Below are 12079 nucleotides of genomic sequence, written 5' to 3'. Positions count from 1 at the left end.
ATGGAGATAAAAAATGCTCAACTCTACTAATTCATGGTAAATAAAGTACTTCTGGGGACACCTGGGTGGTTCAGTGGTTGAGCACCTGCCCCTGGCTCAGGGCGTGATCCACGGTCTCAGGATCGAGTCCTACATCAGGCTCCCTGCCTGGAGCTTGCTTCTCCCTCTGCCTACATCTCTGCCTTTCTATGTGTCTTTCATGAATATATAAATAAAATCTTAAAAATTACTTCTGTTTTACAACAAGACTCTTAGAATCCTACGTCCCACACATATACCATCATCAGGCACACACAAATATACACAGACATGGTTCTCCTTAATTTCTCTCTGAGTTATCTAAATCCTAAGGTGGAGTTATAATATCTCAGTATTAGAAGGGGGATATCTGCTCCTCATGCCACTTTCTGACTAGTCTGCATCAAAATGTAGTTCACCTCCATCTGGCCCTCACTATTTTCATTGCTTTTACTGATCCAGTGCATGTCCCCATATCAGGTTTTAACTGTCAGAATTAAACAGTGCATCCTCTTTGTCCCAACTCTCATTCTTTTTCTAGTACTTTGATGCTCTCATCAATTCTGAACCTTTGGTGGGGACAGGATACTCAGGAACATTGGTTATCTTCCCACACTACCCTGGGAATTCATGACTTTGTATGGTTGACCTCATACCCATCTGACTAAGAATCTCCCAGCTACCATTTTGGATAGTGGGTTTTCCCATAAGGCTTGGCACTTTTTATATTATACTGTGGGAAGCCAAGTGATTAGTCTTTTCATTTCTAGGGGTTTACTTTATCTCCACCAATCTTTGGGCTTAATCCAAAACACTGGAGATGGGCACTTCCTAAAGAACCATATTTTTTTAATGTCTAGCTACATTCCTTTGTGATCTCTCTTCCCATATGATAATCAGTCTAAACCTCGGTTTCCTATGCTAAAATACCAATGCTTGGCTTAAATTCTAACAGGGTCTGGCTCTTCATATTTGAATGAAAGCTTTGCAGAAGGGAAAGGAAAACAAATACACTTTTGTCTCAAGTATGAGTTTCTTGAAAGTGAAAGTTTATAAGTTTACAGACATTCAAGGTGAAGTATTTGACTCCTTGTTTTTTTCCCTTTTAACTCTTACCTTGTCTGTCCAGAGGATGAAGTTTGTAGAAACCCCTCCCAGTTGCTTCAGAGGCTGAGTGCATTAGAAAGAAGTAGAAATATACGGTTTCAATATCACAACTGCCACTACTGAAGAATTTTAGCATAGACAAGAGCATGGGTGTTGAATATCCCACTCTCATGTGCTTTTTATTTCTGTGGTTCTGTCCACATGGTTACCTATTCAAGACCTTCCCTCTAAATTTGTATTTCAAACTATCAAATCCAAACTATCCTAATCTCATGCCTCTTCCCTGAAGTATTTCCAATCAAATGAAGTCTCTTCTTCACCAGAAATTATTAGGGCATCATATCTATACCAGTGTCATGGACTGGAAAAATTATTTTATAGACTTTTTTGGGGGTAGAGGTATATGTCTTCCCTTTTTAAGTTCCTTAAATGTCTTTATTGTGATTGAGTCTTGCGTCACTAGTAAAATGTCTTACTTTAGTGATGCTTGTATGTATATATAATTATATCTGAATGAGACATTGTAACAGTTAATTTCACAAATTGATCACATCATTTAGCTTTTTCCAGAGCCTATTAAAATATATAGCCTATATTTTAATATTAGAATGCATAATTCTGTATTTTTAGGGCTGCTATGCCTAAGTACCACAAAATGGATGGCTTAAAAGTACAGAAGTTTATTTTCTCATAGTTCTGAAAACAAGAATTCCAAAATCAAGGGGTCAGTAGGGCCATACTTTCCCTGAAATGTTTAAGGGAGAACTCCTTCCTTTCCTAACTTCTGGTGATGGCCACCCATCCTTAGACTTGCTGGATTCACAGCTGCATTACTATAACCTCTGCCTCTGTTGTCACATGGTTTTCTTCTGGTCTTTTCTGTCTTTACATGGGCCATTTTCTCCTTTGTTTGAATCCATATTCTAATTTTTCTCTTCTTACAAGGACAACAGTCATTTTGAATCAGAGGCTACCCTACTGATCTCATCTTAACTTGGCATTATCTGCAAATACCCTATTTTCAAATAAGGCCATACTCCACGGGTAAGTTAAGTTTGGACTTCAACATAACTTTTATGGGGAGGACACAATTCAATTTGTAACAAAAGTTAATAATGCTTGGTACATAGTAACTATTCAAAACATATTTGAAAAATGGAAAAAATTGGTCTGCACATGAAGTATTTTCATAATTTAATAGTACCTAGTTTGTATATGCCAGCTTATTAACAACATGTAGCAGTGTGATCCTTGCATTTAATCAAATGATCCATTTGAATTTAAATAAGTCTCCCTCTATATTACTGCCTAGTTCTTTTTCTCCCTGAAATAGTCCTTCATTTTTATTTTAAAGCTTTTGATCTGAAGCTGACTGCTATTGTGCCTTTTCTGTTAAAGGTCCCAGTCAAATCCATTTAATCAGTAATAGAATTGGGCCCATTAATCTATTTCATTACAAATCACAGAGAAAAATCAAACCCAAAAGAAATAAAAAATGATGTTGTACAATACATTCACTTGCCTCTCTTAACCTAAGCCCTCGGGTCAGCTATTCAATTTTATTGCAAATGAATTTAAGATAATTTCTATTTATCAGCCTACAATATGTCTAGATAGTTGTTGAAGCATCTCTATAAAATATGCCACTATATCGACATAAAAAATTAAAAACCTAGCTGTGAAAACTGAAACATCACTGTACCACATAAATAGTATGTGTGGTTATTGATAATGATATAAAAATTCAAGGATGAGTCATTAATATTACAGACCAAATGATACATGATTTGTTATCTCAATCAGAATTGCTTTCAACAAGAGTGAATGATTAGAATATTATCACATTCCCACTACAAAATACTAAACTCCCACAATATTAAATTTTATTCAATTATATCACTTATATTTGGTATTACTTTTAAGATGCCATTCAAAATGCTTTATAGCCACTGCAAGGTATCTGTAATGGCATTTACAACATGAGAAATTGTATGCATGAGAAAACGCACAAAGATAATGTTTGAAATAAATAATTTTGAAAGCATTTTCATCTGCAAGTATAATATCAACCCTAAAAAAATCCACAAATAAAGTATCTTGGATTTTCACATTAATGCTGTGCCTTAGTGAAAATAATATATTAGCAAAGAGTGAATGAAAAAGGAGGAATTACACATAAACACACTTTGTAACAACTGTTTTTTTTTCATACTACAATACAAAAATAAGTGACTGAAAGATGTCTAAACATTTCATTTCACAAAGTATATATTGTTAACCATTATAAAATCTGAAACCCTAATGATAAAAACAACTGAGAAAGAAATGACTTGCTTCTACTCCTTGCCTGTCCCCTATTTCCAGGTCCAGTACCTGTTGGCACACTTGCCTTTGTGCCTATTGGGTATAAATTATCACTTTTCATCAGAATGGCTCTTTTGAGTTTTTACCTTATAAAATAAAACCATCACCTAAAGATTAACCAGTATGTATTTTTGTTGTTGTTGTTTATTCCTTCTCCAAAGCAATCCCATCTTCTAATGATAGCTTGGATGTTGGCTACATTTTAACATTGTATAGTTTATTCTGTTTGAGTCCAAAAAACCTCATACTTAAAATTAATAATTTTTGCAATAGTATTGAAATATATAAAGCAGCCTAGAAAAGGCTGGCATATAGTATGAACAAACAACAACCACATCTAGTCCAAACAGCGTTTCACAGAAAATTGCCTATTTTCCCTGAATGACTCTACTGAAAATGAATAACATCCATTCTCTTGTCAGCCTAGTGGTTCCTGAACACAACTCTTACTCCTCTCTAGTTTGTACTCTTTGCTTTTCCCACAATGACTCTCCCATATTTTGCCAACCTGCATATGTCTTCAACTCATCCTCAAAGGATATGTTCATATTCCATTCTTCTAATAAAACTGGGCATGCACATTCCACCTCAAAGTTCCATCTATATTTTTACCCATCTTCACTTGCCTTCTTCAGAAGAATCATTGGCAATACTGGAATCCCTCTGCTTGGAATGCCCTTCCCTTAATGGCTATACAGCTAACTTCTCATCCCATTCACATTTTTGTGCAAATGTCATCTTTTCAATGAAGTCTACCTGGACCCTCCTATTTAAAACTGAAACCCTAACTCATTCATTCAAAAAATCTTCAAGATTTTCTCTTACTATAATCTATTTGTATTTCATACCATATATTATCCACAAGCTAACTACATAGTTTATTTATTCACTAGGTTTAATATTAGCCCTACTAAGAAAATGTGAGCTCCTCCACAAAAGGATTTTTCCACATTTGTTCAGTAAAGAGTACTGAGCACATAATTTATATTCAGTAAATACTCACCAGATAAAGGAAAGAATGTCTTTCTCTTGGCTACCAATCTTTTTTCTAACCTTTGAAAAAAAATTTAATATTTCTATGTCATAAAAATCTTAAAATAGAGAAAATGTATATTTGTAAAAGTATTTCAGAACTAATACAAATAAAACTGTAAATGAACTCAACTGAACTCTTTAAAATTGGGGAGAGGTAGGGGAGAGAGATGAGAGAAAGATTTCCCTTTGGAGATTTAAAAAAGCAAAATCCAATTCTGTAAAATATCTATCAAACTAAGTGGCTCAGAGATTAAAAAAAAATAAGTGCAATATATTATAATGCTATTTAAAACAAAGAAGGGGTCAGGAATCTATAAAATAGAGTCAATTTTGAGCAGATGGAGGGCTAGGAGGTCCCAACACTTGTCTTCCCCATAAATACAATAAACAACCAACCAAAAACTGATGAAAATAGCTCTGAAAACCTTTGGACTAAAAGCATCAACAGTAATTTTTTGAATCTCAAACCTGAAAATGGCCACATAAAGAAGCATAGGAAACATTTTACATGTGTCATCCATTCCCTAGGCCAGAGCAGCTCAATTCTAAGAAGGATCCTCTCAGAGGGATTTTTACCTTATGGGGAGAAGGAGACCAGTAGAATCCCCAGCAAGCCTCAGGGCCATGGGCACTTGAAACCTTTGCTACTGAGGAACCCCACAGTTTTTATCAACAATGAACCCAGCTGACAGTGCTACAGAGTCTTTGTTGGTATGTCTCTTCCCTGGATGGAGCTGTGGCTACATGAGACCTGCTCCCAGGTGCCCTAGTTGCTACTGTGCTCCACTCCACTATCAGGTAACTATCCATGAGATGACAGCTGCTGATGTTGCTATTCTGCACTCAACCCCAAATCCCAAATTTTCACTTTCATAGGTTGTTACCAGCCTAAACTTCCACTGCTCTACATCCCACGCTTGGTCCTAAGTCAAGGCTTCCTTCCACCATCACCAGGCTGCATTGCTCCTTCTCTGTGCCCTGTCTCCTGGGGCAAGAGTTCAGACTTTAACTCACTATCCCCAGGGTGTGCCACTGCTGCACCCTGTCATCTCAGACCTAATATTTCTGTTCTTTTTGTCCCCAGGGCCTCAGTCACTGCATTGAGCCCCATAGACAGAACCTAGTTCCACAGGAGATCTGTACACTCTCACACTTCAGATACTGGCAGTAGTGGATCTGTGCTCCAAAACTGAGAAGCTTTGGTATTCTCTGTGTGTGTCTAATTGGATCCTGTTTCTACTGCTAATGTGAGTGCAAGGATGCCATATCTTTAGGTCCCAAAAGTAATTCCATTGGCCAGACTTTCTCCCAAAGGAAAAATGGAGAACAAGATACCAGAAGCCTTCACTTCTGAGGACCTTCAATAGTAGTAGCCAGCAGTGCTACCCACAGGACTTTCACATTCTTGACCACAGAAGATCTGTGATCTTAACATCTTGCTGATGTTACCTCAAGTAACAATACACAGACTTACCAACTGTCCTTCTAGGAATCAAGATGCTGCACTTCACATGACTGGCGCCCTCACAGCCACCTTTAGGTAGGTCTGAAGACAGTCTGAAAAGACAAGAAGTAACACATCCTCAAATGTACAGACATAAATGCAAAACTATTAGAAACATGAAATGAAAACAGGGAAATATGATACTACCAAGCAAAACAATTTTTAGTAACTAAACACCAAAAAAAAAAAAAAAAAGGCAACCCAGTAATTGCCTGAAAGAAGAATTCAAAATAATTATTTTAAGGAAATTCAGTGAAATTCAAGATAATAAAGACAACTCAATAAACAGGAAAACAATGCATGAACAAGATTAGAAGTTTAATAAACAAATCATTTAAAAAATTCTGGATATGAAGAATACAATAAATGAAATTAAAAACATAATACAGAACTTCAACAGCAGGCTTTATGAGGCAAAGGAAAGAATCTCCAAAACTGAAGATAGTTCTTTTGATATTATCCAGTCAAAGAAGAGAAAATGAGAAGGAAGATAAGTGGGTTCCACTTCAACGTGGCAATATTGGAGGCTCCTTAAATCACCTCCTCCAAACACACTGAATCTGTCACTACATATGGAACAATTACCTCTGAAAGAAATCCAAACTAGCTGAGCCTCTGCTATACATCAAATGAATACGAGAAACCCATATTGAAATGGTTAGAAGAGGCTGACACACATACTCAGGAGGAAATATATAACTCCCAACTTCTTCTTGAGCAATAAAAGATTTGGATCCCACCATCTGGTTCTCCAGTTTTTAAGGCTCCCACTTGAGAGATGAACCTCAAAACATCTAACTCTGAAAGCTGATGTGGATTGTGTCCATGAAACCATAATATTACAGTGAACTAAGAAACACCTTTTAGGGAGATGGTGGAGTTGGAGAATCCTAAGCTCACCTCATCCCATGGATACATTTACATAGCACTCACATCACTGTAAATAACCCAGAAAACTACCCAAAGACGGGTGGAACAGACACCCTAAATGTACAAAAGAGGCTAGATCAGGGGAGTAGGAAGGGCTGAGATGCTGTCAGGAGCTAAAGGAACTTAAGGGACTGTCCTTATGAAGGAGGAATTCCATGGATGCAGAGGGTGGAGAGAAACAGACCTTCACACCAGGACACCAGGCATGGGGAACCCAACAAGGAAAACAAACCCTCATAATGTTTGGCTTGAAAACCAGACCTAATTTTGTGAGTTCTTATATTCAGCTGGGCTTAACACCTGGAACTTTAGAAACTAGCAAGCTTAGTCTGGGAGAGCCAAGAGGACAAGAGGAAACTGAGTCCCCACCCTTAAAGAGACAACATAATAAACAGCCCTCAGAAGTAAAGCATACAAGCAGTAGTTTGAAAAATAACTGAGGTATACAGGAGGGATATTTGTTAACTAATCTCAGAGCATGTGCTGGAAGAGATTGCTGAGAGACTTCTCCAGGAACAAAGGATCTGGCTAGTGTTATTTCCCATCCCTGTCCAGTGGCCAAGATATACGGACACCTGCAAAAACCAGTTCAATGCCAACACTCTTTACTTAGTTTGATAACAGCAGAACCCAATCCTGCACACTTATGCTAATTTGTTCCTTCCAATCCAGTGGGGTTAGTTTGAGTGGTTACAGGTCACCTTCCAAAGTGGGCCTCACTGGCACCACTCATCTTGCCCCCTTACTCTGTTGCAAATTCATCCCCTCCAGCCCTACAAAAGTTTCCTAAAGCAGCTCCAGGTCCCCTCCTAAAGCAGACCTGAACAACCTTTCTAACACTGGGTGTCCCTGATTTTTCCTGTGGAAGTGCCCCTACAAATACTCCTTGGCCAGAGTCCATCCAAGCAGTGCCACAAGTCTGGCAGTGTTCAAGCAACCATGACAGGGTGAGTCTGGCACTCTAAAGTGACTCCTGACCTAGGGAAGGGAAAAGATAACCACGCATGAACCAACTATGACCCAAGCAGTGGGCTGGAAGCAGATATCTGGTCTAATAGGAGGCCTCTCCCACCAATGAAAGCTTTTCAGGGAACAACACAGGAAAAGTGCCCTACATTTTGGTGCAACTGCATCTCTGGCAAGTACCTCATCTGACTCACTTCAAGCCCAATGAGATCCCATTCTGGTCTACTAACAACACAGGGACTGAACCCTACCCAAAACAGGCAAAGAGTCACTGCATAGGACTGGACTGAAGGCAAATGTAACTCAGCCTCAGAGCATTAGACAAAGCAAGGAGACAGGAGAATATACCCCAAATGAAAGAACATGGCAAAATCCTATCAAGAGAGCTAAATAAAACAGAGATAAGCAATATGCCTGCTAGAGTATTTAAAAGCAATGGTCATTAAAAATAAAAAAAATAAAAAAAAATAAAAAATAAAAATAAAAAAATAAAATAAATAAAATAAAATAAAAAATAAAAGCAATGGTCATAAAGATACTCACTATACTTGAGAAAAAAATGGAAGACCTCAGTGAGACCCTCGACAAAGAGATAGAAAACATAAATAAGAACGAGAGATGAAGAAGTTAATAACTGAAATTAAAAGTACATTAGATGGAATAAATAATATACTAGAGAAAGCAGAAGAAAGGATCAAGGTTCTGAAAGACAAGGTGACGCAATTGAGTTGAACAGGAGTGAGAAAAAAATGATAAAAATGAAAATAGACTTTGGGAATTTAGTGACACCATTATATGTGGTAACATTTGCATTATATGGATCCCAGAAAGAGTAGAAAGAAGAAAGGAGGCAGAAAATTTATTTGAATAAATAGCTGAAAATTTCCTGAATCTGGGGAAGAAAACAGAAATCCACATCCAGGAGGCAGAGAGAGAACCCCACAAAATTATCCCAGACTGGTCCACAACAATACACATACTAGTTAAAATGCCAAAAAAAGTTGCAATAAAGAGAAAATTTTAAAAGCAGCAAGAGAAAAATAAAAGAACAGTTACATACAGGGGGAATCCTGTAAAGCTACCAGATGATTTTTCAGCAGAAACTTGGCAGGCCAGAGTGAGTGGCATGATATACTCAAACTGCAGAAAGGGAAGGGGAAAAAAACAGCTAAGAACAGTATCCAACAAGGCTATCACACAGAATAGGACAGATAGACTTTCCCAAATGATAGTTGAAGGAATTCATGATTACTAAACCAGCTGTACAAGGAATGTTAAAGAGACTTTGAGTGGAAAGGAGGAAGAAAAGGAGGAAGCACAAAAGTAGTAAAATTAAATATATCTATAAAAATCAGTCCAGGGATGCATAAAATAAAAAGATCTAGAGTATGACACCATATACCTGAAACATGGATGACAAAGATGTGAAGAGTAGGTTCAAACTTAAGCAACCACCGACTTAACATGGACTGCTATATGCATAAGAATACTGTATATAAACATAATGGTAACCACAAAACAAAAACTGACAATACATATGAAAAAAATAAACAGAAAGGAATTTCAGTATATCCTAAAGAAAGCGAGCAAACCATGAGAGAAAAAGCAAGAGAAGAAACAGAGGAGTATAAAAACAACCATTAAAAATAAGAAAATATCTGTAAATACATATATATCAATAATTACTTTGAATGTAAATACACTAAACACTCCAATCAAAAGACAGGGTGACAGAATGGATTTAAAAAGTAAGACCCACCTATATACCATGTACAAGAGACTTATTGCAGACCTAACGATACATGAAGATTAAAAGTGAAGGGATGGAAAAGAGTTAAAAATAGACCTGCCCTACGACCCAGCAATTGCACTATTGGGGATTTACCCCAAAGATACAGATGCAGTGAAACGCCGGGACACCTGCACCCCGATGTTTATAGCAGCAATGGCCACGATAGCCAAACTGTGGAAGGAGCCTCGGTGTCCAACGAAAGATGAATGGATAAAGAAGATGTGGTTTATGTATACAATGGAATATTCCTCAGCTATTAGAAATGACAAATACCCACCATTTGCTTCAACGTGGATGGAACTGGAGGGTATTATGCTGAGTGAAGTGAAGCAGTCGGAGAAGGACAAACATTATATGTTCTCATTCATTTGGGGAATATAAATAATAGTGAAAGGGAATATAAGGGAAGGGAGAAGAAATGTGTGGGAAATATCAGAAAGGGAGACAGAACGTAAAGACTGCTAACTCTGGGAAACGAACTAGGGGTGGTGGAAGGGGAGGAGGGCGGGGGGTGGGAGTGAATGGGTGACGGGCACTGGGGGTTATTCTGTATGTTAGTAAATTGAACACCAATAAAAAATTAAAAAAAAAAAAAGAAAAGCATTTATCATGTAAATGGAAGTGAAAAGAAAGCCAGGGTAAAGATACTTGTATCAGACAAAAGAGACTTTAAAACAAAGACTGTAACAAGAGACCTACATACCCTACATAATCCCAAAGTAAAAAATCCACCAAGAACATATAGCAATTGTAAATATTCATTACTCAACATGGGAATACCCAAATACATAAAGCACCTGTTAACAAACATAAAGTAATTGAGAGTAATATAGTAAGAGTAGGAGACTTTAACACCCCACTTCCATCAATAGATAGATTATCCAGAAAATCAATGACAAAACTGTAGCTTTGAATGACATATTGGACCAGATGGATCTATGCAGAACATTTATCCTAAAAAGGAAAAATATACATTCTTTTCAAAATCTCCAAAGTGGATCACATGTTAGGCCACAAAACAAGTCTCATCAAATTCAAAAAGATTGAAGTCATATCATGTATCTTTCCCAATAGCAATATGAAATTAGAAATCAACCCAAGAAAAAATCTGAAAAGAAGACAATTGCATGGAGGTAAAATAGCATGCTAGTAGACAACGAATGGGTCAATCAAGGACTCAAAGAAGAAATAAAAAAAATATATGAAGACACATGAAAATTAAAACGCAATTGTCCAAAATCTTTGGGATGCAGGAAAGGTTGTGTTAAGGGGGAACTTTATAGCAACAGAGGCTTACCTCAAAAAGAAAGAAAAATCTCAAATGAACAATCAAACTTTACACCTAAGGGAGCTAGAAAATGAACAAACAAAACCCAAAACCAGTAGGAGGAAGGAAATAATAAAGACCAGAGCAGAAATACATGAAATCTAGGCTAAAAACACTTTAGAACAAATAAGTGAAACAAGAAGGTGGTTCTTCAAAAAGATCAATAAAATTGGAAACTTTAGTCAGACCTATCAAAAAAAAAAGGGGGGGGGAATCAAAATCAGAAATGACAGAGAAGAAATAACTGACACCATAGAAATAGAGTGTTGTAAGAGAATATTGTAAAAATCACATGCTAATAAAAGTGGACAACCTAGAAGAAATGGATAAATTCCTAGAAACATGTAATTTCCCAAAACTGAATTAACAAGAACTAAAGAAAGTGAACAGACCAATTATCAGTAATGATATTGAATCAGTAATCAGAACACTCCCAACAAATAGAAATCCAGGACTAGATGTATTCACAGGTGAAATCTACCAAACATTTAAAGAGTTAATACCTATTCTCCAGCCATTCCAAAATATAGAAAAGAAACAAAAACTTCCAAATTCATTCTATGAGACCAGCATTACTCTGATATCAAAAATAAACATACTGCAAAAAAGAACTACCAGTCAATATCTCTGATGAACATAGATGCAAAAATACTCAACAAAATATAAGCAAACCAAATCCAACAATATATTAAAAAATTGTTCATCACAACTAAGTGGAATTTATTCCTGGGGTGCAGGGTGGTTCAATACTCACAAATTAATATGCCACATCAACAAAAGAAAGGATAAGATCCGTATGATTATTTCATAGATGAAGAAAAAATATTCTACAAATCCACACATGATAAAAACCCTCAACAAAGAAGGTTTAGAGGGAATGTTCCTCAACATAATAGAGGTTATATATGAAAAATCCACAGCTAACATCATATCAGTCATGAAAATATACTGAGAACTTTTCTCCTATGGTCAGGAACAAGACCAGGATGTCCACTCTTACCACTTTTACTTAACATAGTATGGAATTCTAGCCACA

General features: G+C 36.7%; 1 long non-coding RNA gene across 1 annotated transcript in view; it reads right to left on the bottom strand.

The window, feature by feature from the left end:
• Positions 1–1079: 1079 nt before the first annotated feature.
• Positions 1080–12079, bottom strand: part of LOC112654536 (uncharacterized) — a 28190-nt gene continuing 17190 nt past the window's right edge. Inside the window, exons 2-4 of the long non-coding RNA XR_003133089.3 lie at positions 5999–6081; positions 4493–4542; positions 1080–1188 (exon numbers count right to left, since the gene is read on the bottom strand). This is a non-coding gene — a long non-coding RNA (uncharacterized LOC112654536). The remainder of the gene's footprint in view (positions 1189–4492; positions 4543–5998; positions 6082–12079) is intronic.

Source organism: Canis lupus, chromosome 15 (genome assembly GCF_003254725.2).
Source record: "Canis lupus dingo isolate Sandy chromosome 15, ASM325472v2, whole genome shotgun sequence".
NCBI lineage: Eukaryota > Metazoa > Chordata > Mammalia > Carnivora > Canidae > Canis > Canis lupus.
This window is presented reverse-complemented; position numbering and strand designations above follow the sequence as displayed.